Source organism: Lonchura striata, chromosome 5 (assembly GCF_050655825.1).
Source record: "Lonchura striata isolate lonStrDom1 chromosome 5, ASM5065582v1, whole genome shotgun sequence".
NCBI classification, from domain to species: Eukaryota; Metazoa; Chordata; class Aves; order Passeriformes; family Estrildidae; genus Lonchura; species Lonchura striata.
Window position 1 is genome coordinate 51,815,810 of NC_140707.1, and position 21,466 is coordinate 51,837,275.

At 40.2% G+C, this 21,466-nt stretch overlaps 1 long non-coding RNA gene across 1 annotated transcript in view; it reads right to left on the reverse strand.

Moving 5' to 3' along the window:
* The window catches only part of LOC146767372 (uncharacterized), a 52,945-nt gene continuing 31,479 nt past the window's right edge, over positions 1–21,466 (reverse strand). The window contains exon 2 of the long non-coding RNA XR_014956067.1: positions 1–21,466. This exon is cut by the window's right edge and continues 29,934 nt beyond it. This is a non-coding gene — a long non-coding RNA (uncharacterized LOC146767372).

Here is a 21,466-nt window from a genome sequence, read left to right on the forward strand (position 1 = left end):
TTTCTCCCTTTAAATAGCTAGCTAATATTTGCATGACACTGTTAACAGTCAAATTACTTAAAACAACCTCGGTTCATGCAAATAAGACAAGAATTCATTTCACCGGGAGGAAAACAAAATACACCCCCCCGAAGCTTTCCTTCTCCCGCCCGCGATCCCCGAAGTTGCCCGCTCCCCGCCCGGCCCCGCGGCCACGCCGATGCCCGTGCTGGCCAGGAAGGGCTCAGCAGAACCCGCTTTTGCGGGCTCGTTGCAGTCGGCAGCTGTTCTTGCAAACATCGACATCGCTGTCTGCGTCCAAAGAATAATAAAGTGTCACTGCGAGGACGCGGTTCGGCCGGGACCCGGTGCGGGCGGCCACCGGCATCGCGTCACTGGCGCGCAGCCGGCCGCGCGGTGCCCGCGGAGACAGCGCGCAGCGGGGGGGCCGGGGGGAGCAGTCGCACGCTCGGCGAACGCGGAACCTCTCCCAGCTGGGCTGTGTTGGGTGGATTTCTTTCTTTCAGTATCTCTTCCTGATTCCTTTGTTGCTAGAAACGCCGAAATCCCCGTCCATTGCAGGTTTCCCTCTGTGCTTTAAAAGGACTTAAGTGTTTCTATGGCGGGGTGCCACGGCTCCCTTACACCGGCACGCTCAGCAGCCATGCAGCACCAACGGGGAAAGACATCTTCTATTCGATTAATAACGTTTTGGAATTCACATGACAAAAAAACCCCTTCCTTTAAATATTTAATTTCATATCACCAATATGTGCCATTTCCATTTTTAGTTGTCCAAAGCATTTTATATGTATCTGGTTCTAGTCTATAAAACTGGCAAATGAGTCTGATTATATGTGTGTGGAATTATTTTATAGGGAAAGCTTAATGAAATGCACACATTGAAGTTACAGAAATGGTAGGACCAGATAAAATACAGTTAGAAAATAAATTGTGACAAAGTGACTCATTTTCAGGGGAAGCTTGTAGAAGCAGTAAGCAGAGATAGAAAAGTATTTGAATTATGTGAGCCTCTTGTATGCAAATTGGCTGAAGAAGATGCGCTAAAGGGAAGTGGATTTCACACTTTAAAATTTCACACCTAAACTGTGGACATTACAGAAGCTTCACAGAAGTATGGCAGATGAAAGCTGGTCAAAGTAAAATCTTTGCTTCCAGCCACAGTGATTTAGTGATGGCTGCAGGATTTCTATATTAACATGTCTTTACTTCACTAAATAAGCATGTGTTCCCTCTGATTCATACTGGAATGTCAGCTCCTTTCCTATCCTTTTGCTGCCTCACATTGATCTTCATACGAGGAGCAGAACTGGGTTGTGGTCAACCTCTGCTCAAAAAACTCGAGTTTCCCTTCATGCCGCATGTCTTAAGAATGCAGAACTGCAGCATATCCTGACTGTATTTCAGTCCCCGGGTTACACATGACATGTGCTTGAACTACCCCTCACCCTGGATCCTCGATCCACTGAATCCTCCTGCAAGAAAGCCCTTTTTTGGTAAACTCACCTCACAGGAACAAACTTCTTGGCTCACAAGAGCAGTCTTTATAGTGGGTGTAAATAATAATCACCTTAGATATAATCTAGTCTTAGAAAACCATTTACAGGTGCTGTCAACTGTCTTTATAGTTTGTGAATAGAAAAAGAGAGAGATTAGCATCTGTGACCCGACTGCCTTTACTCTTACTTGCAGGATACACAGTTGCGGAAATATGTTTGTCTTTCCGTAATGATTAAACTTTGATTTAAACTTTGGTCATGGGCACGTACTGTACCATTACGCAAGCAGCACTTAAGGATGAAGTGTCAGCATAGCAACAATATGGCCAGCAGCAGCAGTGATCTCTGCAAAGCTGATTGATGAAGAGAACTGCAATGTAAATGCAAATAAATGCCACGCTGTGGCACCTTCACAGGGAACGACTTGTCAGTATCAATCTAATCTGGGTAGGGGAAAATAGATTAAACGGTAGCAATGTAACAAGCTTCCCTATCTATGGCAACACTGTCCTTGCAAGGGTAGCAGCAAGCTTTCCCGCTCACCTGCCTTTTCTCTTTGCCATGCAAGTGACGGGGCAGGAGCCGTCTTGCTGAATTTATACTAAACATGCCTGGTGTTTACGTAGCTCTGAAATAATCCAGGAATTAATATTACTTTTGGAGGAAGCAAAGAGGAAGCCCAAACAATTGATCCATTCAGATGTCTAATCTGGCTCACTGAAAGAAAGAAGCGAACAAATAAAAAACAGCATAAGAACTTCCCAAACAGTAGATTCTTTAGGGCAATGAAGGGGAGTGCAAGGAGTAACGGAGCTGCGGCTGCAAGCAATTGCTACCCAGCTACTGTTTTCTGTGCAGGAACACAAGTCAGCACTGTGGATGCAGCATTAAGGATTCCACAGGAATTGCCCAAAGTTTATCACCTTCCAGTATTCTCAAGGGACAAGGACTATAATTTTCACAATCAGAAGTGAAATCTACTAATTCCATCCTTTCAGTCCTAGGATAAATACTGACATCTGATAACCCCTTTCCCTTTATTCCTATTACCATCTTTTTATTTGAAACTACACACATGCACATATGGGTCTGTGTAACAATAAAACAGCAGGTGAAGCATCAATTTAAATGAAGGAATCAAAATGATCATACAAAATACAGTGTGCAGGAGCTGGCCACTACCTTTCCTAGAGCAATCAGCAGGTATGGAAAGCAGAGGGTGCAACACACCATGAAGGACAAAGCAACAAAACCCAGGTGGCCTGGCTGCACACCAGGCACTGCTCCGTGCCACTCCCAGACATGAGGTCCCAAAACACGGCGGTTACTGTAGATCTGGATGAGAGAGGAGTACTGCAGATTATCGATCAGCTGTCCAGTGTTAATTATGCAGAATATAGGACAGCCCCAAAGTTTGCAAGCGATAATAATTAGGAGCCCATGATCTCAGCAACTTGGGAATGAACAGTCTGGTCTGGCTCTAAACGTTCACAGCCTGGGAATATGTTTAACTCTTTCCTGCTTGCTTTAAGAAGTTTTGGCACTGATCACTGCAGCTATGAGAGCAGCTGGCTCTTCTGCAGGCACTTACAGAAATGGCTCTTTCTTTACTGATCAAAACAGCAGCTACAGCTGGAAAAAAATACAAGTATGAGAAGGGTAGCGCACTCCAGAAAGTGTAATTTACATGGATTTACCTCAGAATAGCAAATAAAATCCGTCACAATCAAATGACTGGCTTCAAAACAATGCAGAGATTAGCAGTGAACAGAGCACTTGGTGGTAAAGAGAGTGTGTTCAGCAAATCAAAACACAAACACTTCAGGAAGAAGTTGCATAATTTTGTCAAATTAAAAGTTAAACAACATTGTCTTCTACTAGAAGCTGCCAGGAAGTGTCAAAACACTCAGTTACAAAGAATAGGAGTAGTTACATGTTTCTGTTTATCATTTCAGTTCTCATCTCATTATAATTCTGTTTTTTTCCTACTATTTTTCAGGTAGTGAGCCTTGCTGACATACAGAGTTTATTGTGTTTCCACCTAGGAACTCTTCTTAAGACACGTCTCTTAACGGACGTTGCTTCTCGTTTCCTCTGTTTTTCCCGGTCCCATTTCCACATGGGCGCAGGAGCGCGGAGCCGAGGGCACGGCGGGGCGGAGGCTCCCCAGGGCCCCCGGCGCAGCCTCTCGCTCCTGCCTCGGCAAGCACTGAGAGGGGGTCCCTCTTTGAGAGCCACCCCACACCGATTTTCCTACAGCTGTCTTCAAGTTTTGAAAACCTGCCTGGGAGCCTAGATTTCCACACATTAACCTTTGCCAAATCTTACAGTGCAAAATAAGACACCTATAATTAATTCTGCTCACTCTGCAAGGGACTAACGACTGGGCAGTGTGTTTTAGGCTGGGATATGCAGAGCTGGGGCCTCTGCTGTTGTTATTTTTACATTTTCCTGGACTGTTTTCATCTTACATCCTGTGGACGTAGTAAATAATCAACAACAATGAATCAACTGAATCGGTACATTTTTAAAGCTATTCCCACTGAGAGCCACTTGCACTTTCGTGACAGTTAAGAATCTGCCAAACATTAGCTTGGTTACCAGCAAGACAGGCTCCTCCCTCCCTTCACCCCATACACAGATTGTTTATCAAAACGTGCTGCCAAGAAAAATATCCCTGCTTTTGGCCTCCACCAGTGATTAATAACACTTGAGAACTGAACAAAACTGTACTGTGTTTTCCAAAAAATGAGGGAGGTGGGAAAGGGGGGAAGAAAAAAAAAGAAAAGAAAAGAAAAGAAAAGAAAAGAAAAGAAAAGAAAAGAAAAGAAAAGAAAAGAAAAGAAAAGAAAAGAAAAGAAAAGAAAAGAAAAGAAAAGAAAAGAAAAGAAAAGAAAAGAAAAGAAAGAAAAGAAAAATAAGAAAAAAGATTCTGACACTATTTTAAGTTATTTCACTCAGCATTACCTCCTTTTCCTCTCTAACTAGGCCATCTGAAAAGACCAAACCCGCTTTTTCTCCATGACCATGTTGCAAGTGCTGATTAATATTGTTATTGAAAGAAGGATGATATGGACAGAGGATAATGGTGAGAATAGAAGGGGGGGGGTGGGGGTAGTTTCTTTTATTAGCACATATCAAGATGAGCCATGAGGCGAAACCAAGAGAAAAAAAAAAAGATCATTTACTTTCCTTACAAAGACTGTTGGTAAAATTCCTAAGGGAGACTAAGTGCCAAAATTAACTGTCTTGGTGTATTACTTTTAGACACTACTGCCTGGGTGAATTAAGTCAAATCTTCAAGCAGCAGCCAAAGATAGCTGCAAGGTGAAAAAGAGGCTCTACATTTCCTTGGTTTTTTGGTGAAACTCACAAATTTGTGGAGATTGTCTTTGCTCCAGGGTTTTTCATCTCTCTCTCTCTCTCTCTCTCTCTCTCTCTCTCTCTCACTCTCACTCTCTTTCTCTCTCTCTTTTGCCTTCTGGGCTATTTTTACTATTTTATTTTATATTTGGCATTATAAATGTGTTTTGTAATGGGAAGGCAAGGTAAGAAACAAGCAATTGTTTAGAAAAAGAGAAAAGTTAAAAAAAAAAGAGAATACAGCCTCACATACCATATCTATTTATGTGTATACATATACATGAGAGTATACTTATGTATGTAAGTAATATCAGGTATTTTTCATTACTCTGTTCTCCAAAAAACATTATTTAGTAAAAGATAATAAACAGCTCTTGAACAGTGGGATATAGACTAGTGAAAACAGTTTACTGAAATTAATGATGCTGGATTGAACCAAACCTTCCTCCCTTTGGAATTAGTGCCAGACATAGTTTTCCTGAACCCTGTCCAACTGCCTGAGCGACAGACAATTTTCATTCTATTTGTGCTAAAGGCTTATGACTAGTGCTGGAAAATGAAGCCCTTGCCCTTGATCTCAGTGCAGATTAAAAAAAAAAAAAAAAGCAGAACTGTGCCAATTTGTTTCCTCTGCCAGTAGAAGACCTTGTGCTCTGGGTAATGCAAAACAATAAAAAGTTCACATGAAGACTCTCCACTGAAAGGAAACCCACCAAGAGCCATGTATCTCTGCTATACTCATCAGCCAGCTTCCGAGATTCTCACAATGTCATCAAAATGCAGAGGGTAAGGGCAAAAAATAGTTACCAGCCAGTAATACTGTCTTATTTTTCTTTTTCACATCTAATTGCTATGCATTTGATAATGACTGCTAAAAACACTCCACTGTAAATAACCATCCTCTCCCTTTTGCTAACACTAATCTTTCCATTTTCAGGTACTGCATGTAGATTTAGGGCTGTGTAGCCCCTGTTGTCTGAGCTAATTCTATTTCCAAGGGATGAAATACACATTTGACATACACCCCCCTAGTTATAAACAGTGGCTATACCGTAGTGCTGTCAGCCAGTTAATCTCTGATTGCTTTTTCCTGGATTATTAATAAAATTAGAATCCCAAGCAGAAGGCGTTTGCTTTCATTGTACAGTCTGCACTTGTGACATGGTACATGTGGAAAATTTTGAGTGCACTGCAGTGAATGGTCTGGGGGTTAGTTTTTAGCTTCCGCTAAGTACCTGGCAGGCTGCCATGCTGAAGGATTCTGGGAACTGAAAGGCTCCCAAGTACAAACTGCCAGCATTAAGCAGTCCTGACAGCTCTGCTCCTTCCACACTTGGCAGCAGTTCAAAGTGCTCTTTCATTTGAAAGGCTGGAAGGCTGCCATGTGCAATGCAGATTTGCTGTGCCTGCTCTCATAAGGAACTGATAAATGCCGTTGCTGTTGCCATGGGGACAGGAGGCTATCAGAATGGCCTTGTGATCTGCAGCCTCTCAGCTCTGCAGGTTTGGGTTTGGGGTTTTTTTAGGGTTTGGGGGTTTTTTTGTTGGGTTGTTTTTTTCGTGTGTGTGGGTTTTTGTTTTTTTTTTTTTTTTCTGAGATGGTGAAAAAAAAATGTTCTAGAGAAGGTTAACTCTTGAAGGACAGGAAGCGCTGATTTGAAAGGACAGGGTGAGCCTCTGTGCGTGGCTCCTCTGAAGTGCTGGGAACAAGATTAACACATACCTGCCAACTGTCCCTATTCCGGAAGGACTGGCCCCAGGGCTTTTTGGTTTGAGGCTTGTTTTTGGTTTTGGGTTGTTTTTGTTTGGTTGGTTGTTGTTTTGTTTTGTTCTGTTTTTCTTTTGTTTTGGTTTTTTTTTTTTTTTTGGTTTTTTTTGAAAGCCAGGAGGGTGGGAAGGAGGGAGGAAGTGAGAAGTAAGGACCTCCTTCTCCCCACTCAGTCCCTTTAGATTCCTCTTCTAGCTCAGGATCTCCCAACATAATTAAAAATATATCCTTTTTCTTCCCCTCACTATCCCCACATAGGGTTTTCAGATGCTGTGGAAAATAATTAATTTACCACTGGATGTTGTAGCATGCCTGATGTCTTTGGCTCTCACTAACATCAGTGGATTAACATCAGCTTGCAGGATTAGACCCATTACGTGCACTCCACGTGTGGTTAGTATGAATAAAAAGAATGAACAGTGTGATACAAGACTGCATGTTTAAGAGCAATCTTAGTGATGATGCAAGTCCTGAGAGTGAATTTGAGCTTGTCCTAGTTCCCAAGATTAAAATAAACACACCTTTGAGCTATGCACTGTTTGAGTATGTGTATAGATGAGAATGCATATCTACTTCTGTAAAGGTGTAGAGAAAAATATAGGCAGCAAATATTTTAGTCAGAATTTATACTCATTTCCCTATGTTGCCTTTTTTTTTTTTTTTTTGGTTGTCTTTCACATTGTTTCTTTCCATCTCTGCTACAGCAATAGATCTGTCTTCCCTAAAGACATTTTGCTGCAGAGCAGTAAACTGAATCCTGTTTAACCAAGGCGAAGTCTGAGCATGACATCATAGCAGGGAACAATGGAGTGCATCACTGCTCTCCCTGACCACACGGCAAACTTAGGGCAGCATTTAAAAATATCAGTATGGGCATGTTTACATGCTCATGTAAAATGCAATATGCATTCAGATAGTGGCATAAAACACTAGGAAAGACAAAGCACTGGGGGAATCTTTTTTGTGTACTCAAGTGTTAACAGTCTGAGAGCTTTGTTCAAACCTGGGCAAAAAAGTCAATCACCCCCATGTGAACAAATCCTCCCTTTTGTCTCTAAGCATGGATCTCTGCCTTTCAGAACTGTATACATCTATCTTCCCAATATACGTGAACAGTGTTATATGAAATGACGTATTAAAACAGAATGTCAAGCCATATTCAACAGATAATCTGATTAACCACCTGCTGGTTAACCTGTAGCTTTTTTAAATAAACACCACCACTCTTACTTATTTGACTTTCACTCCACTTCGGTTTTACTTATTTTTTTACTGTATTCAGTTTTAAAGCTTTTCGGTTTTGTGTTAATCAAAGATTTGAATGAAGAAAGTAGTCATTTGAAAAACATACAAGAGAGAATTTTTAAGGAGTAACAGAGAAATATATGCTGTGTGTGTGTACACACACATACCCACACACTCCCTCTACCTTTTCTAAATTCTCTTTTCTTTTATATTTTCAAGCAAATTAAAGCATATTTGATTATGAGTTTTGTATCTGACATTAGATTCTGATGGTTAAAACTATCAGCATATTCAAATCAAAATAAAAGTTACTTATATACATTTACGAAGCAATTTCAAAATTACAAACAAGGCTTTATTTCACAAGTCTTTGCACCACAATGAGCTAGGCCAAAGGAAATATTTCTTCCTGATTGCTTGGGATTATTATTTTTTAAAAAATAAATTAATAAATGTGAAGTTAATTGTAATTCTACTGTAATATCTTTACCTGATTCTCTCTGGGTTCTTGCCTATGGTTGTCATGGTAATTTGATAATTCTGGCTTGTTCTCTACACACTCTGTTTGTCTCACTGGATTTCCTGATTATTCAGAAAATTCTTTTAAAAAATCCTCCTGTCTCTCTCCCTCTGCCCCCATTCTGACTCAATCCTGCTTTTTTCATTCATTTAGCATAGAGGAATGTGTACTATTTTGCTACTAATCTGCTAGGGTGAAGCTGTTTGCTCCACTTACCCGAAAATGGAGATAATGAGCATACATACTAGAGCTCTTCTTAAATTATCTTCCATAGTCTATGATAGGGGATAGATAGGAAATGTGGAAAGATAACTGCATATAGATTTCTTGTAGAGTACTTGGATCTTAATCCTATAGATATTATTTAGGGTTTAACTGCTGCATTTCTGACAGCAGAAACATGTATTCAACTGTTGCCTTTTCAAATGTGACAGATACATTTGTACCTAGAGCAAGAGTCAGAATATATTCTCTCTTTATGACAGAGTGGAAGCAATATTTTTATTCAGGGGTTCAAGTGACAATTTATGCCACAAAACACAAACTGATCATGCTCTGAATGCACCAGTAAAGAAAAATGCAAACAGCTAAGTAATATTTAGCTCAGGTGTGTATTTACAAAAGGTTTATGTCATTGATATGTGCATATTTTAAAAGCACTCGGCATTAAATTATGTATACAAATATATATGTACATATTATAGATGTATACATAATATATATGTATGAAGGTACATAAAATTGCTTTTTTGGGAGCTGGGGTTCTCCCCCAGGCAGTACAGGATATTGTGATAAAAGCATGGAATATCATTTGTACCTATGGTTACTTTGAATAATTTGCTTGAATATTACATCTCATGTTAATACCTTTCATAGTCCTTGTACATTTAGTATCTACACTCTTCAGGAAAGGGTATATATTTTATTTTGCTGGTCAGTACCTCATACAGCTACAGCCTGAAATCATAAGAATCTCAAATAATTATTTCAAGGCAAGTAATTCACCATCATTATGAGTAATTACTGAAACTATGGCCCAATTTATTACAATTTTGACACAGTAATTTCCACTTTACAGTGTCTTTACAATGCATCAATGGAATTTGCAGTCCCTCTGAATTAAAACTATCTAGTATCAACTAGAAGAACCTGTATCAATGAAGGCTACAAATTCTTCTGTGTGGCCTCCTTTGCTTACTTCTTCTCTTTCTTGTATGTAAAGCACATTTGGGATTCAAGTCCTTTTGATGGCAACATGCTGTGGAATCTGCTAAACTCAGTAAGTAGTCAGTCCAGTTGTGACAGCCCCTCTATCACAACCTATTGCCATAATCTAGGACATCAGTGACATTATCTCACAGTCTGCGACATCACTCTGTGAATCACAAGACTAGTAAAGGTTGATGTTGGTGTCACAGGTGGTATTTGTCATGTGAGTGCAATGTTCACACTCAACTGTGAAAATGCTGTTAAAATAACCCCGTGTACCTATAAATTTATTTGGATTTTTTTCAACTGTACAAATACTATCTTCTTCTTACTTTGATTTTCAAATTTTTATTGTCAGTAAAATAAAAATGACATATTTTATTCAATTCCTATGTAATGTAATAAAGCAGCAATGAACACATTTTTTTTTACATGCTAAAAACCACCTATCTCTGCTACTGAGCAGAAAAGGGTTCAGTAAATCACATGTAGGATATCTAATGTTAAAATGTTCTTAAATTTACTTTGAATTCCTATTTATTAATTTATTTCTACAATGTAAACACTGTAGAAACTCGATAGACCATACACTTCATACTTAGCACAAAAAATTGTGCCCCCTCATTTCTGAAAAGAAGACTGAGCAGAGCAATGGTGTATTTTACATTCTGCTAACACCTAATTATTTTTAGTAAACATATCCAGTAGCATTTATTATTTGCGCAATCACAAATATTTACAAAGAAAATACAGTCTTCAAAGCAACCTACATGAAGATTTTTTTTTATTTTTCTAGAATGTTGTTTGTTTTCATACCTGCTAATTGTTAAAAGTCAGTAATCTGTAGTGATCTTACTTTTATTTGTGTAAATTAGTAGTCTTGCTGCACAAATTATGAAGGCTTTGCCACACAAGTGTACCAGGCTCAGCTATTTCATTTAAAAGTCAGTGTGCTCCAGTCCATTTTTTTATTACTGTTATCTTTAGTTCTGTGAAGCCTTGGAACATTTCCCAGTCTGGATCTACAGAAAGTTTCCCAGGAAAATGTATAAAGAGCCTGTGTTCTGCTTTACTCTGCAGTGCCTATGTGCTTTTAGTGAGCTAGGTCTTTGAAGACACAGCCTATGCATGGAGTCCAGTCAGGCCGAAAAATTTAGCAATTGAGATATTTTACAATCCAAAAATCTCTTTTAAACAAAGGTGTGGTTTAGCAGGACTGGCTGCTTCTGACCTCTTTCAGCCTCTTATTATTGCAGCTGCTATGATGTAAGGCTGAGTATGGTAAAGCTAAAGTAGCTGAGGCTCAGGGAGAAATGCTGAGAACAGCTGTTTTACTGTAAACATTAACAAGGGTTTGAGTTCATTTGCAAGCTGGGAGCATTCACAGTTTCTGCACAAATACTTCGGGAATTTGTTGTAGATGTTCACAGCACACACAAAAAAATTATCCCTTCTATACATTACTGCAGCTTTGAAAGAAGCAAATCCTCTACAGAGAGATGCATTCCATTAAAATCAACAGGGAATTTTTCACATTAATACACAGCTTCACACAGACGAGACAGACATACACACAGGGAAAGAAGCAATATTTATCTGCTTTAGTTATTTCTAAAGCTCCTATCACATTAGTATCTAAGTGCCAATTAGATACCAAAAATACCCAGTTGTAGCAGACACTTATGTCTGCTGATTATTATAGAGCTACAAACAGAATTCTATCCAAGAGGGCAGAGAGGGATTTGAATGCTTTCCCCCTAGCTTGGTGCTGCAATTAATGGATATTATGAAACAAATTTCAGATCTAATTTCCTTCATTACATTCTTGAGGCTGCTTTATTCTAAAGCAAATGAAAAGTCTCAGACAAAGTGACCTTTGCAGGGAGCAGGGGACATTCAGTGACATCACATACATCTGCATATGCACACACAGGCATACAGAAGGCCAGATCCTCCAGACACTGAAAGCTGTTTTTTTGCCACATTATCACTGCAATGGAGTCTGTGAGGCAGCTCAGCCAGCTACTTGCACATCAGCCAATGCAGATGTGACAAAGCCTCAGCTGGTTTGCAGCCACTGCAGAGACTGCAATGGCTCGCCCATTCCTGAGTCCTTGTGAAGGCACACAGTTTAGAAATGGCTGGGCCAAGCCTATTTCTCATGGATTACTAGCTACCAGAGTAATTTATTTGGTATAGTGGTAGCTCCTGCAAAATTCAGTAGCTCTGCTGGTGTTACAGTTTGCACAAGGGACCACGCTGGCAGGGAGACAGCCCTGGGATGATGTAAGGATGGCTTAAAGCTGCATTTTCACCACCCTCTCTAAAGCCTGCCAAGAACTGTTTGGCCAAAGCTTGGAGCCTGGGCAACAGTCCCTACTTACAGACTCCTTCTAGAAACTCCCCATATTAAATATAAAGCTATATAAATCCTCACTATCTTCTTCATTTGCTACTATTACAGTTCACAGCTAAGTAGCATAAACTCTGCTGAGCCCTTTGATAAAAGACCAAGGCAAACTTGGAATCCAGAAAGGCTTGTTAAAATTCATCACTTCATCGTAAAGTTGTGCCCATGCTGGTGGATATGGAACCCTTCAAAAAAGAAATAAAATTACCAATTGGACAAGCGATCTTTTTTAGGTTCCCAGGACATTTCCCACAAATCTGAAAGTACTGAATTTAGTATATCTCTAGAATTCAAAGCTAGTTAACTATATTATGTTCTTAGACTGTTTGTGTTTATGCAGGATAATGGGAGGTTTTTGGTGTCTGTCCTATTTTATAGTGTTAATGTTATATAGTGTAATAGTTAGTGAAACAGCTACCATCTCCTCCTCCAGAGTGGCTGTGTTTCTTCAGATCATTATTTGTTTTTATAGTTTGGGATAAAACAACATAAAACTCTGTCTACGTGGTACAGCTACAAATAATGCTTCTCTTGCATCCCTGTATATAGAAGAAAATAAAAATATTCTGGGTGTCATTTCTTCCTGACCCCAGGTATCTTTAAATCTTCAATTAGAGTTTCACCATCCATGTGTGACAATGGAGGCTTTGAAATGCACCGGGAAATATATCTCTCTTTTTTCCTTCCTTCCATCCTTCCCTCTGACAAGATTTCAGACCTCTGGAATCACATCTGTTGTGAGTTACCTTTCTCTAGTCATACTTTTTTATTGTACAAATGTTCAAAAAATACTCAGTTTGCCTAGATCTTGTAACCAAAACAAGGCCCCAGCCTATCCTCTTCCACTGCCCATGCCTATAATTTCTTCTCAAACTGAATGCTGAATGGGGATAAAGCCAGCATACTATTATGTTTGGAACCGGGTTCAATCCAGGAAAATGATACAAGTGAACCTGGGAAATATGCTGCAGCTTGAGAAAATAATAAAGCATGTTAGAGTGCTCATATGTAACTGGAGATGGAGGAGTTGCTTCCAGAAAAGGGACTGGAAAGGACATACTGGCACCTGTGTAATTTGTGAACCACTGAAGTCAAATTCTTTCCTCTGTGTCTTGGCAAGCCCAGTGATCAGATGAGATGCTGTGGCCTGGCCAAAAGAGAGAAGGCTCTGGCACTACAGAAAACTCTTCTATAGCCAATTTTTCCTGTGCCAGTACCTCTTCTCACCACCTCAAAAATGCTTCCTGAAGCACCAGCCCAAGCTCACTTTCTGCAACTCAATGAAACATCTGTCACCACCACTAGAAACATTGAAAGTGTGATGAGGACCTTACAGCACTGGGCCAGCAAAGAATAGCCCTGCTCAAGGCTGGCAGCACACATTCAGGCTGCTTTATCAAGGCATGGTGATTCTGAAGGGCACTGAATGCTCTTTGCCAAAGCTTTCTGAGAAAACTAGGTCCAAAAGTGTTGGTGTTATATTGAAATTCCTATTAAACATCCCTGTAAGTTGAAACATTTGGTCTTGTTGTCTGTTCCCATTTACTAATCTCACCTAGGACCCTTCTTGCTTACAAAAGTGCAAGATACACACAGCTGTCCACCAGAAAGCAGATGAAACCAACAAATTATCTCCCAAAACTAGGCTACACTGTTTCTCCTCTGTTAAAAATAGGACTGTTAAGGTATTTAGATACCTGAGAGAGGTTGACCTCTATGCAAAAAATTCAATGCTATTGATTCACAATCCAAATTATAAATACTTAAAAAAAAAATTCACCCATTCCTTGATTCATCAGAAATAAAACCTCATTTCTTAAATAAGTGTATTTGAAAATCAGTCTGCCACTTCTGGCCCGCACTGCTATCCTGCAACTCATGTGTCACCACCATAACCCATTTCCAAATGTTCTTCATACCAGTGAGACACCTCTGGTCATGACAAACTGCACATATATCCCTTCCTAGTGCTCCCTTTCAGAATGTTTCAGAACTGGTTCTCCAAACCAGTCAGGTTTAAGGAAATCACTGCAAAACCGTAGAAGTTTAGGTCAGAAACTGAATCCCCAAAAAGCCAATCATATTGCTCACATTGCTTACATGAATGTTCTAGTTAAAAAAAGGGGGGTGAGGAATGGGTGGAGTAGGGAAAGATTCCTGTGATTTTCCTCAGACATTTTTCAAAGTCAGTTTTTCTCCACATATAATCCAAAACTTCATCTGTAAGGATGTGTATTTATTCAAATCCAGGCAGTGTTTGGGGGAACTGCAAAAAACATCAAACTGTATCACAAATATTTTTTATTAGAAAAACAACTCCAATCTTGCTTGTTATCTGAAAGCAGGCATAGTCAAGCTTCTGTAATGGGAAAATGGCTGCATTCTGTAACAGGTCTAAACAAAAATGCACCCTAGTCAAGGATAGCTTTTCATTTTAAAATTATCCAGAAGAGCCAAAGGAATAATGGAGCACTTCTAAGAAGGAATACAAAAGAATCATCAGTGCCAAATACACCAGGAAGGGAAATATCATGGAGATTGTGAATCTCTGAAACAGACTTCCGAGGTGATAGTCTGAGGATCAGGTCCAATATGGGAATTAGTTATACAGAACTTCAACCCCACAGTGCCAAAGTGAAAGGAACTGGGTTCCTAGAGGGGACTTCAGAACCTCCTGTTCTGTGTCTAGATTTCCTATATAGAGCATGGGAAAAATTAGGCATCTCTGAGTATGATATTCAAAACATCTGTTTCTGTATTTTATCCAGTGACTATTTATATGAAATACTTAAGAAGCAGGCCAGGAAGAGAATCTAAGGCTTTATCAGACGGGTGCCTTAACCAGAACAGTCATGCTTTCTCTTACACTTTCTCTACTCCCTGTGACCCCCCCTTCTCTTTCTCTGGACCAATGAACTTAAATTATTTTCTGCAGCATGGCACAGTTTCAATAGGAAGGGTGGAGACTGCCTGCCTCTAAAACAGCCTGCAATCTGGTGGTCAGGCTGCTCTCCTGGGACATGTGAGTCGGAGTCTCCTCACGCACAGAACATTCCTGTGCTCAGAGACAGGAAACAGTGAGGGTGCACTTGAGAACTCACCTTTTTTTTTTTTTTTTTTTTTTTGTAAGTTGTAGCTGCTATGATACAGATAATAAAAGGAAATATTCAACAATAAACATGAGAATTAACAACACATATAGACATCTTTAATCTTTGAGAGTCCAGAACAAACAATGGACTATGCTGAAGCAACTTTGCCCTTTAGACTTAGCAGAAGCACCCAAGAATACAGAAACGGGCTTTGCTGTACTTTTTAAAATGTTGTAATACATGTTTTTTTGTGAGCTAGATCAACTCTGTAGGCTGAGTCAGAAGAAAATTCTGCTTGCACAGTATCCTTTTCTGTCCACTCTGAAGATTCACTGATACCATTTCAGCTTTTACCTTCTTCAGCTCCTTCTGCTCTTCTTGAACAAAACTCCAGCAGTTGTATTTAAGCACTGTGCAGGATCTCAGAGGGGTCTTATCCACAGGTATGTACATTTGAACCACATGCTTCCTATGAGTCTGTAATCTCCTAGGGCATCATGCAAGCAACAGTGCTCAAGACACAAAGAAAGCTACTTCAGCTTGTTACTAAAAGTTCAGGAAAGAGCTTGAAAGAAGCAGAAAATAAAGGATGTTGGATTTTGTCCCAGACAGTAAGAATTAATAATCTGACTTTCATCAGCATACCATGGGATCTACTGTAGCTAAAGCTATGGCCAGTCCACTGCCAGGTTGTCGGTTTCACATGGATTTAACAGTTTTGCAGGTTGATCCACTTTGAATCTACTTTAATTCCTACTCTATTTAAACAAAAGAAAAAGAGGAAGAATTTCTCAGTCTGCACAGCACAGCTCCTGCTGGCAGAACTCCATAGAGCTCATAATCTAGTAGGAAGGGAACTTTCCAGAAAATGGATAGCTCTTTTTCCAGCCAAAGCAACACTTGCTGTTCAGATAATGACAGCCAGTCAGTCCCAGGCTGTCTCTGTGCTGCAACCAGCCAGGAGTCTTAGCAGTGCAGGTCCTATTTCCAGGGCTACTACATCATCCCTCCAGCTTCTGCACTTACATGAGATGTAGCTATGATGGCCCCTTGCGGTGCCCTCATTTGAGTCAGCCTTTCTGTGCCAATTGCTGTGAATTAGCAGACCTTGTATACTGAAGGAACACGAGCCAAATCTATCTGAGTTTCTAGTTTTTGGACTCAGGAAGTTTATGTAATGCAGGAAGTTATGGTTCCCAAGTCCTTTCCATAAATAGTGTCTTTGGTGAACATTTTGCTCCTCTATGACTCAATCGAATCACGGGCAGTTAGACTGTCCGTAAATAACACGTCTGTATTTAAATGTTTTGCAGAACATGGGCCTAAGTACATGTATTCAAAGATAAAAAGATTCATAAAATTATGGATTGGGAAAATTTGTGCATATCTTAAAATAAGAACTAGTGATATTTTTCTAATAGCTTCAACAACATTCTACACCAATTCCTTCTTTTTCCTATTTAAATGTAAAGACTTGTGAAATATGTGCTTTTACTTTAGAGTTTGCTTAATTTTTGATTTTGTATTTTTTTGCCATACAAACATGTATGGTTTTCAATGTTATGCATTCAGGATGATCAGTTTCGGCTATGATGAAGGAGGACTACCTTTAAAAGACCTCTCTTTACAGACAGAAAATCTCTAGCACATGACCGGGGAGAAAACTGAATGTCATCTGTTCTGTATCAGCCAAGATTACATCCTAAAACCTTAGCATGTATTATTTTTTTCCTGACTCACACAAATTCCTACTGCTGTATCTTATTATGGCTTTAAATATTTTGAATAATGTAGATGTTGAATACCACTCAGTTTGTCTCTCACAAGCAAACACACATACACACATATATGCAGTAATATATTCTCACCCTTGTAATTATGAGCCTTTATCATAGCAATGGCTGCACTGGGAAAACATATTCTCATTGCATCTTTGTTAGACATGTCATTTTTATATACCTGAGCATGTGATATGGGCTGCACACACTATTCTAATCTGAGGACCTTTTGAGAAGACAAGATGTGCACACACTATCTGAGCATACACTGAATAAGCAGATAAGAACAACAGCACAAGAGCTATGCTCTGGCTCTTCCTCTCAGTAGCACCATCCCTGCAGCATGTGTTCCACTCACTCATTTGTGGCACATAGCCTGTGTGTATGCAAACACGACTTCAGCCAGCACTGTCCATCATCTTCTGCTTTGCAATTTTGATACATACACATGGTGCCTCTTGCTGCAACTTCTGCTTCTGCTGCTATTGGTTTGGATAGAATCAGACTTTGAGGAACTAACTTGGACACAGTAGGATGGGACACAAGGGTTCTCAATGACTAGAGTTTGGGGCTGCAGGACTCTCCCTCACCCTAGACAAAGGGAACTGTTCTGTTCAGAACAGAACACCCCTGCTACTTACCATCTAGCATACTCCTATAGCACAGCCTATCAAATGCACACCTCTCCAGCAAATGGAGGATGGGAGAAGATAAGGATGCAGTGGAGGACTGCTTCACATTCTACAGAAAGAGGATGGACAGTGATTCCACCACTTTAGATACGGAGTCACTCTGTGCAAACAGTTGGAGCCTGCCCAGCACGATGATGGGCTTTGTCCTCATCTCCATTAGCACAGAGATCTGTTCACAAAGCCTGGACATTCCTGACTCCTGCAACCAGCTTTGCAGTGGCAGAAAAATTAATTGTAAGCTGGTCAGCTCAAATGTGCTCAGGTCCACCATATCCAAATCATGTTGCCCTGAGACTTGTCATGGTTTGACACTGGCCAAGTGCCAGGCACCCATGAAAGCTGGTCATTCACTCTCCCCTGCTACAGCTGGACAGAGGAGAGAAAAATTTAACAAAGGGTTCATGAGTGGAGATAAGGACCAGGACAAAACACTCCAAGGGCAAAACAGGCTCAGCTTGGAATTACAAAGTGAGTTTATTACTAACAAAACCAGAGGAGGATAATGAGAAGTAAAACAAGCCCTTAAAAACACCTTTTCTTCCTGCAACTCCTCCCTGCTTCCAACTGACAGTGTAGGTGGTGGGGGCCTTGGTCACTTTGTCACTCAAGGTTTGCTTTCACCACTAAGGAGAGAAGTCCTTCTCCTGCGAGGCTGTGGGGTCCCTCCCACAGGAGACAGTTCTCTGTGAACTTTTCCGACATGGCTCCAGTCTCATGCGCAGCAGTTCTCCCAAAACTGCTGCAACATGAGTCCCTCCCATGGGCAGACAGTCCCCCCAAAACTGCTGTGGCATGGGTCACTCTTCCATGGGGTGCAGTTTTCCAAGTACAGGCTGCTACAGCCTGGAAGCAAGGGCCCTCTCTCTCCACGGGGTCTCCAACTGGATCACAGCCTCCTCCAGGCATCCACCCACTCCGGCACGGGCACCTCCTCCATAGGCTGCAGATGGATCTCTGCATCCCCTGTGGACCCATGGGCTGCAGAAGGACAGCTGCTTCACCACAGTCTTCACCATGGTCTTCAGGGGAATCTTGGCTCCTGAGCTTGGAGCACCTCCTCCTGCTCCTTTACTGACCTTGGTGTCTCCTTGTTGTTTCCCGCACATATTCTCACCTCCCCCTCTTGTCTGGATGGAATTAAAACTGTGCCACTACTTTTATTTTTATTTGTTCTTAAATATATAATCACAGAGCATTATAATCATCTCTAAGTGACCCAGTCCTGGCCAGTAGTATGGCCATCTTCAGAGCCATCAGGGATTGGCTCTACCAGACATGATGGAAGCTTCTAGGAGCTTCTTACAGAAGCCACCTCTGTGGCCCACTTCCACTACCAAAAACTGGGCCATGTAAAACCAACACAAGACCATAAGACAGTTACCCAGAAAGTATGCTCAGAGGGAAAGGGGGCAAGGGATTATCTAATTGTACGTGGTGCAGAGGACCTTCAACAAAGTTATTCAGAAGAGATTTCACTTCCTGACCTATAGAACCTTGCTGAGTACAAGGAAGAACACAAGGACATCATGACACAATGTAAACACTGAACATGAGATTCCTGTATTTTCTGCATTAGGATATTGATTACAGTTTGATCAGTGCTATCTATCTTGTGCTCTCCTGGTCATGCTGTCCTACCAGACAGGGAGGCAAACATGAGTATTTCATCAAGTACTAAACTCCTGATGGGTAGAGAATAAATGAGCTTTCGATCAACACATCAAGGTTACCATGTCCTCCAAAACTTCTACACTGGGGCCCACGAGAGCCTTTCCATTCAGAATGGATACTGCAAGTAGAGTCCTACTTAGCAACATCTTAAAAGCACCAGGGCAGGCAGTGAGTCTAGCTTCCCAATGGGGAGACAAGTCAGTAAATTTTGCAACAGAACTCATAGCATGCTCAGAAAGTGCAAATGTGTGAGTAAATGGCCACCACCAGTGGTCATTTCTCTTCCCCATTTCTTGTAGCCACTATTTTCACTCCTTGATTTCCCTCATGACCCAGCCCTTCAGCCTCTCATGAGTGATGTCTTATTCTCCAGGAACGTCCATGGGCTCCAGCCCCTAAAAGGAAGCCAAGACCGAATTAGTGTGATTTTCCAGTGTTTATGGCCATTTGGTGGGAGCTCTCTCCTACTGCTAGAAAATCTTTTCTCCTGTCAATGCAATGTCCCTGTGGGCACTCTAGGGAGTTTCTCCCTCTACACAAGATGCCTATTTTGGCACAAACACAAAGTTCAGGAAGGTGAGGGGAATATAACATAAAGAAAGTGCTAGCACCTAAAACTTCTGAAAAACATAAAAGGCCACACTATTGTAGGGCAGTATTCATTTTACAATTACCTCATTACTCTGCAAAAAAAGCCCAAATAGAGCAATAAATTATTTATCCTCAGCAAACAAATAATTGAGGATTTGGGCACTAATAAGAATATAGCAAAGGTTTGGGAGAGAGTAATGTAAAGACTTATTAACATGACAAACAGGGACAGAAATACCTTTACATTTTGCTATCTGTCCTCCCATCAATTCCTGCTTCTCACTGCCCACCAGCAAGACAGCAAGTTTTGCAAGGAAGCATCTGCACTTGCAAGGCTAAGATGCTTGTCAGGATATCTCTGGAGACCTGAAACTTGATAATGTCTAGAACAGATTGAAACTTTACTGTTTGCCTATAAATCAAAGCAAGATTTCTTCCTGCTCCAAGACCTATTAGAGTCCCCTTTAGTAGAAAACCTTAGCATAAATTAAGTTTGTATTTTGTAAAGATGGGTGAGGGCTGAGGAGATCAGCATGAACCAGGGGTTCATGGTATACAGATACACACAAAATAGAATAGGGCATCTCTAATTTTAGTGCAGTCTTGTAAACTATGCTCTTGCCTCGGTCAAGTAACCTATAATGTCCCGGGTTAAGCCTAGTACTTCTCAAAAATACCATTAAATGTCCAGATCTTCCTTTCCAAACATTAACTGGTAGATTTTTCATTTCTGATATAGTAGTGCTGTGTTGATACAGCTAGAAAATTAATAATACTTCTAATTAGTGGGGATATATGGTAACTATATTAAATTAGAACTTCTGATCTAAGACAGAACAGAAGTTAGTATTTTGTTCAAAATTTAGAACTCACCTAATATGGGTAATAATACCATATACTGCAACAGAGTTTCCAATTAGCTTTTTATAAAAAGAAGGAGTTACTACTATATCTATTTTTAAAACACAGTTATTTTAATGTCTTTGAATAAATTGACAATAAAACAGTTAATGATGAATAGCACTACATAAATGCTAGTGAACTACAGAAGACAGAAACTGATAGAAATAGCAAGATAAAATGATTCCATTTGACACTTGCCATATGTGGATTTGTTTCCAGCCAACTACCAAAATAAGCAAATTGTTTTGTTATGAGACTATGCTTCATACAAAGGTCTTCAGAAATGTCACAGTTTATAGTGACTAAAAATGCTGAAATGAGATGATCAAGATAAATTTTTCTATTTTGAACTCTCTTGCTAACAAAATCTATTATACTGAATCCAAAACCCCTTTAAAATATTATTTTGCAACAATTAGTCTGCTTAGTTTGTTTATTGATTTCCCTAAATACTGGCAGTGAAACAAAGCTGATCTCTGTCACTGTTGTTTTTAATCAGTAGTGCTTTCTGAGTCCCATGTATCTATGTATATGCATCTTCCCTATTACAGTCTCAGATCTTACTGGGAAAGTTTTGCATTTGTCAAGATCTGGTTAAAGAGAGTGTTAGCTACCTAACACTTGATGTTATGAGGTCTTGGTTTAGTTACTTGTAACAGCCAAACTAGTAATTTGAATTTAAATTTTCTGTGCTGTTGCACCTCAGGCTGATACATTTTACAATG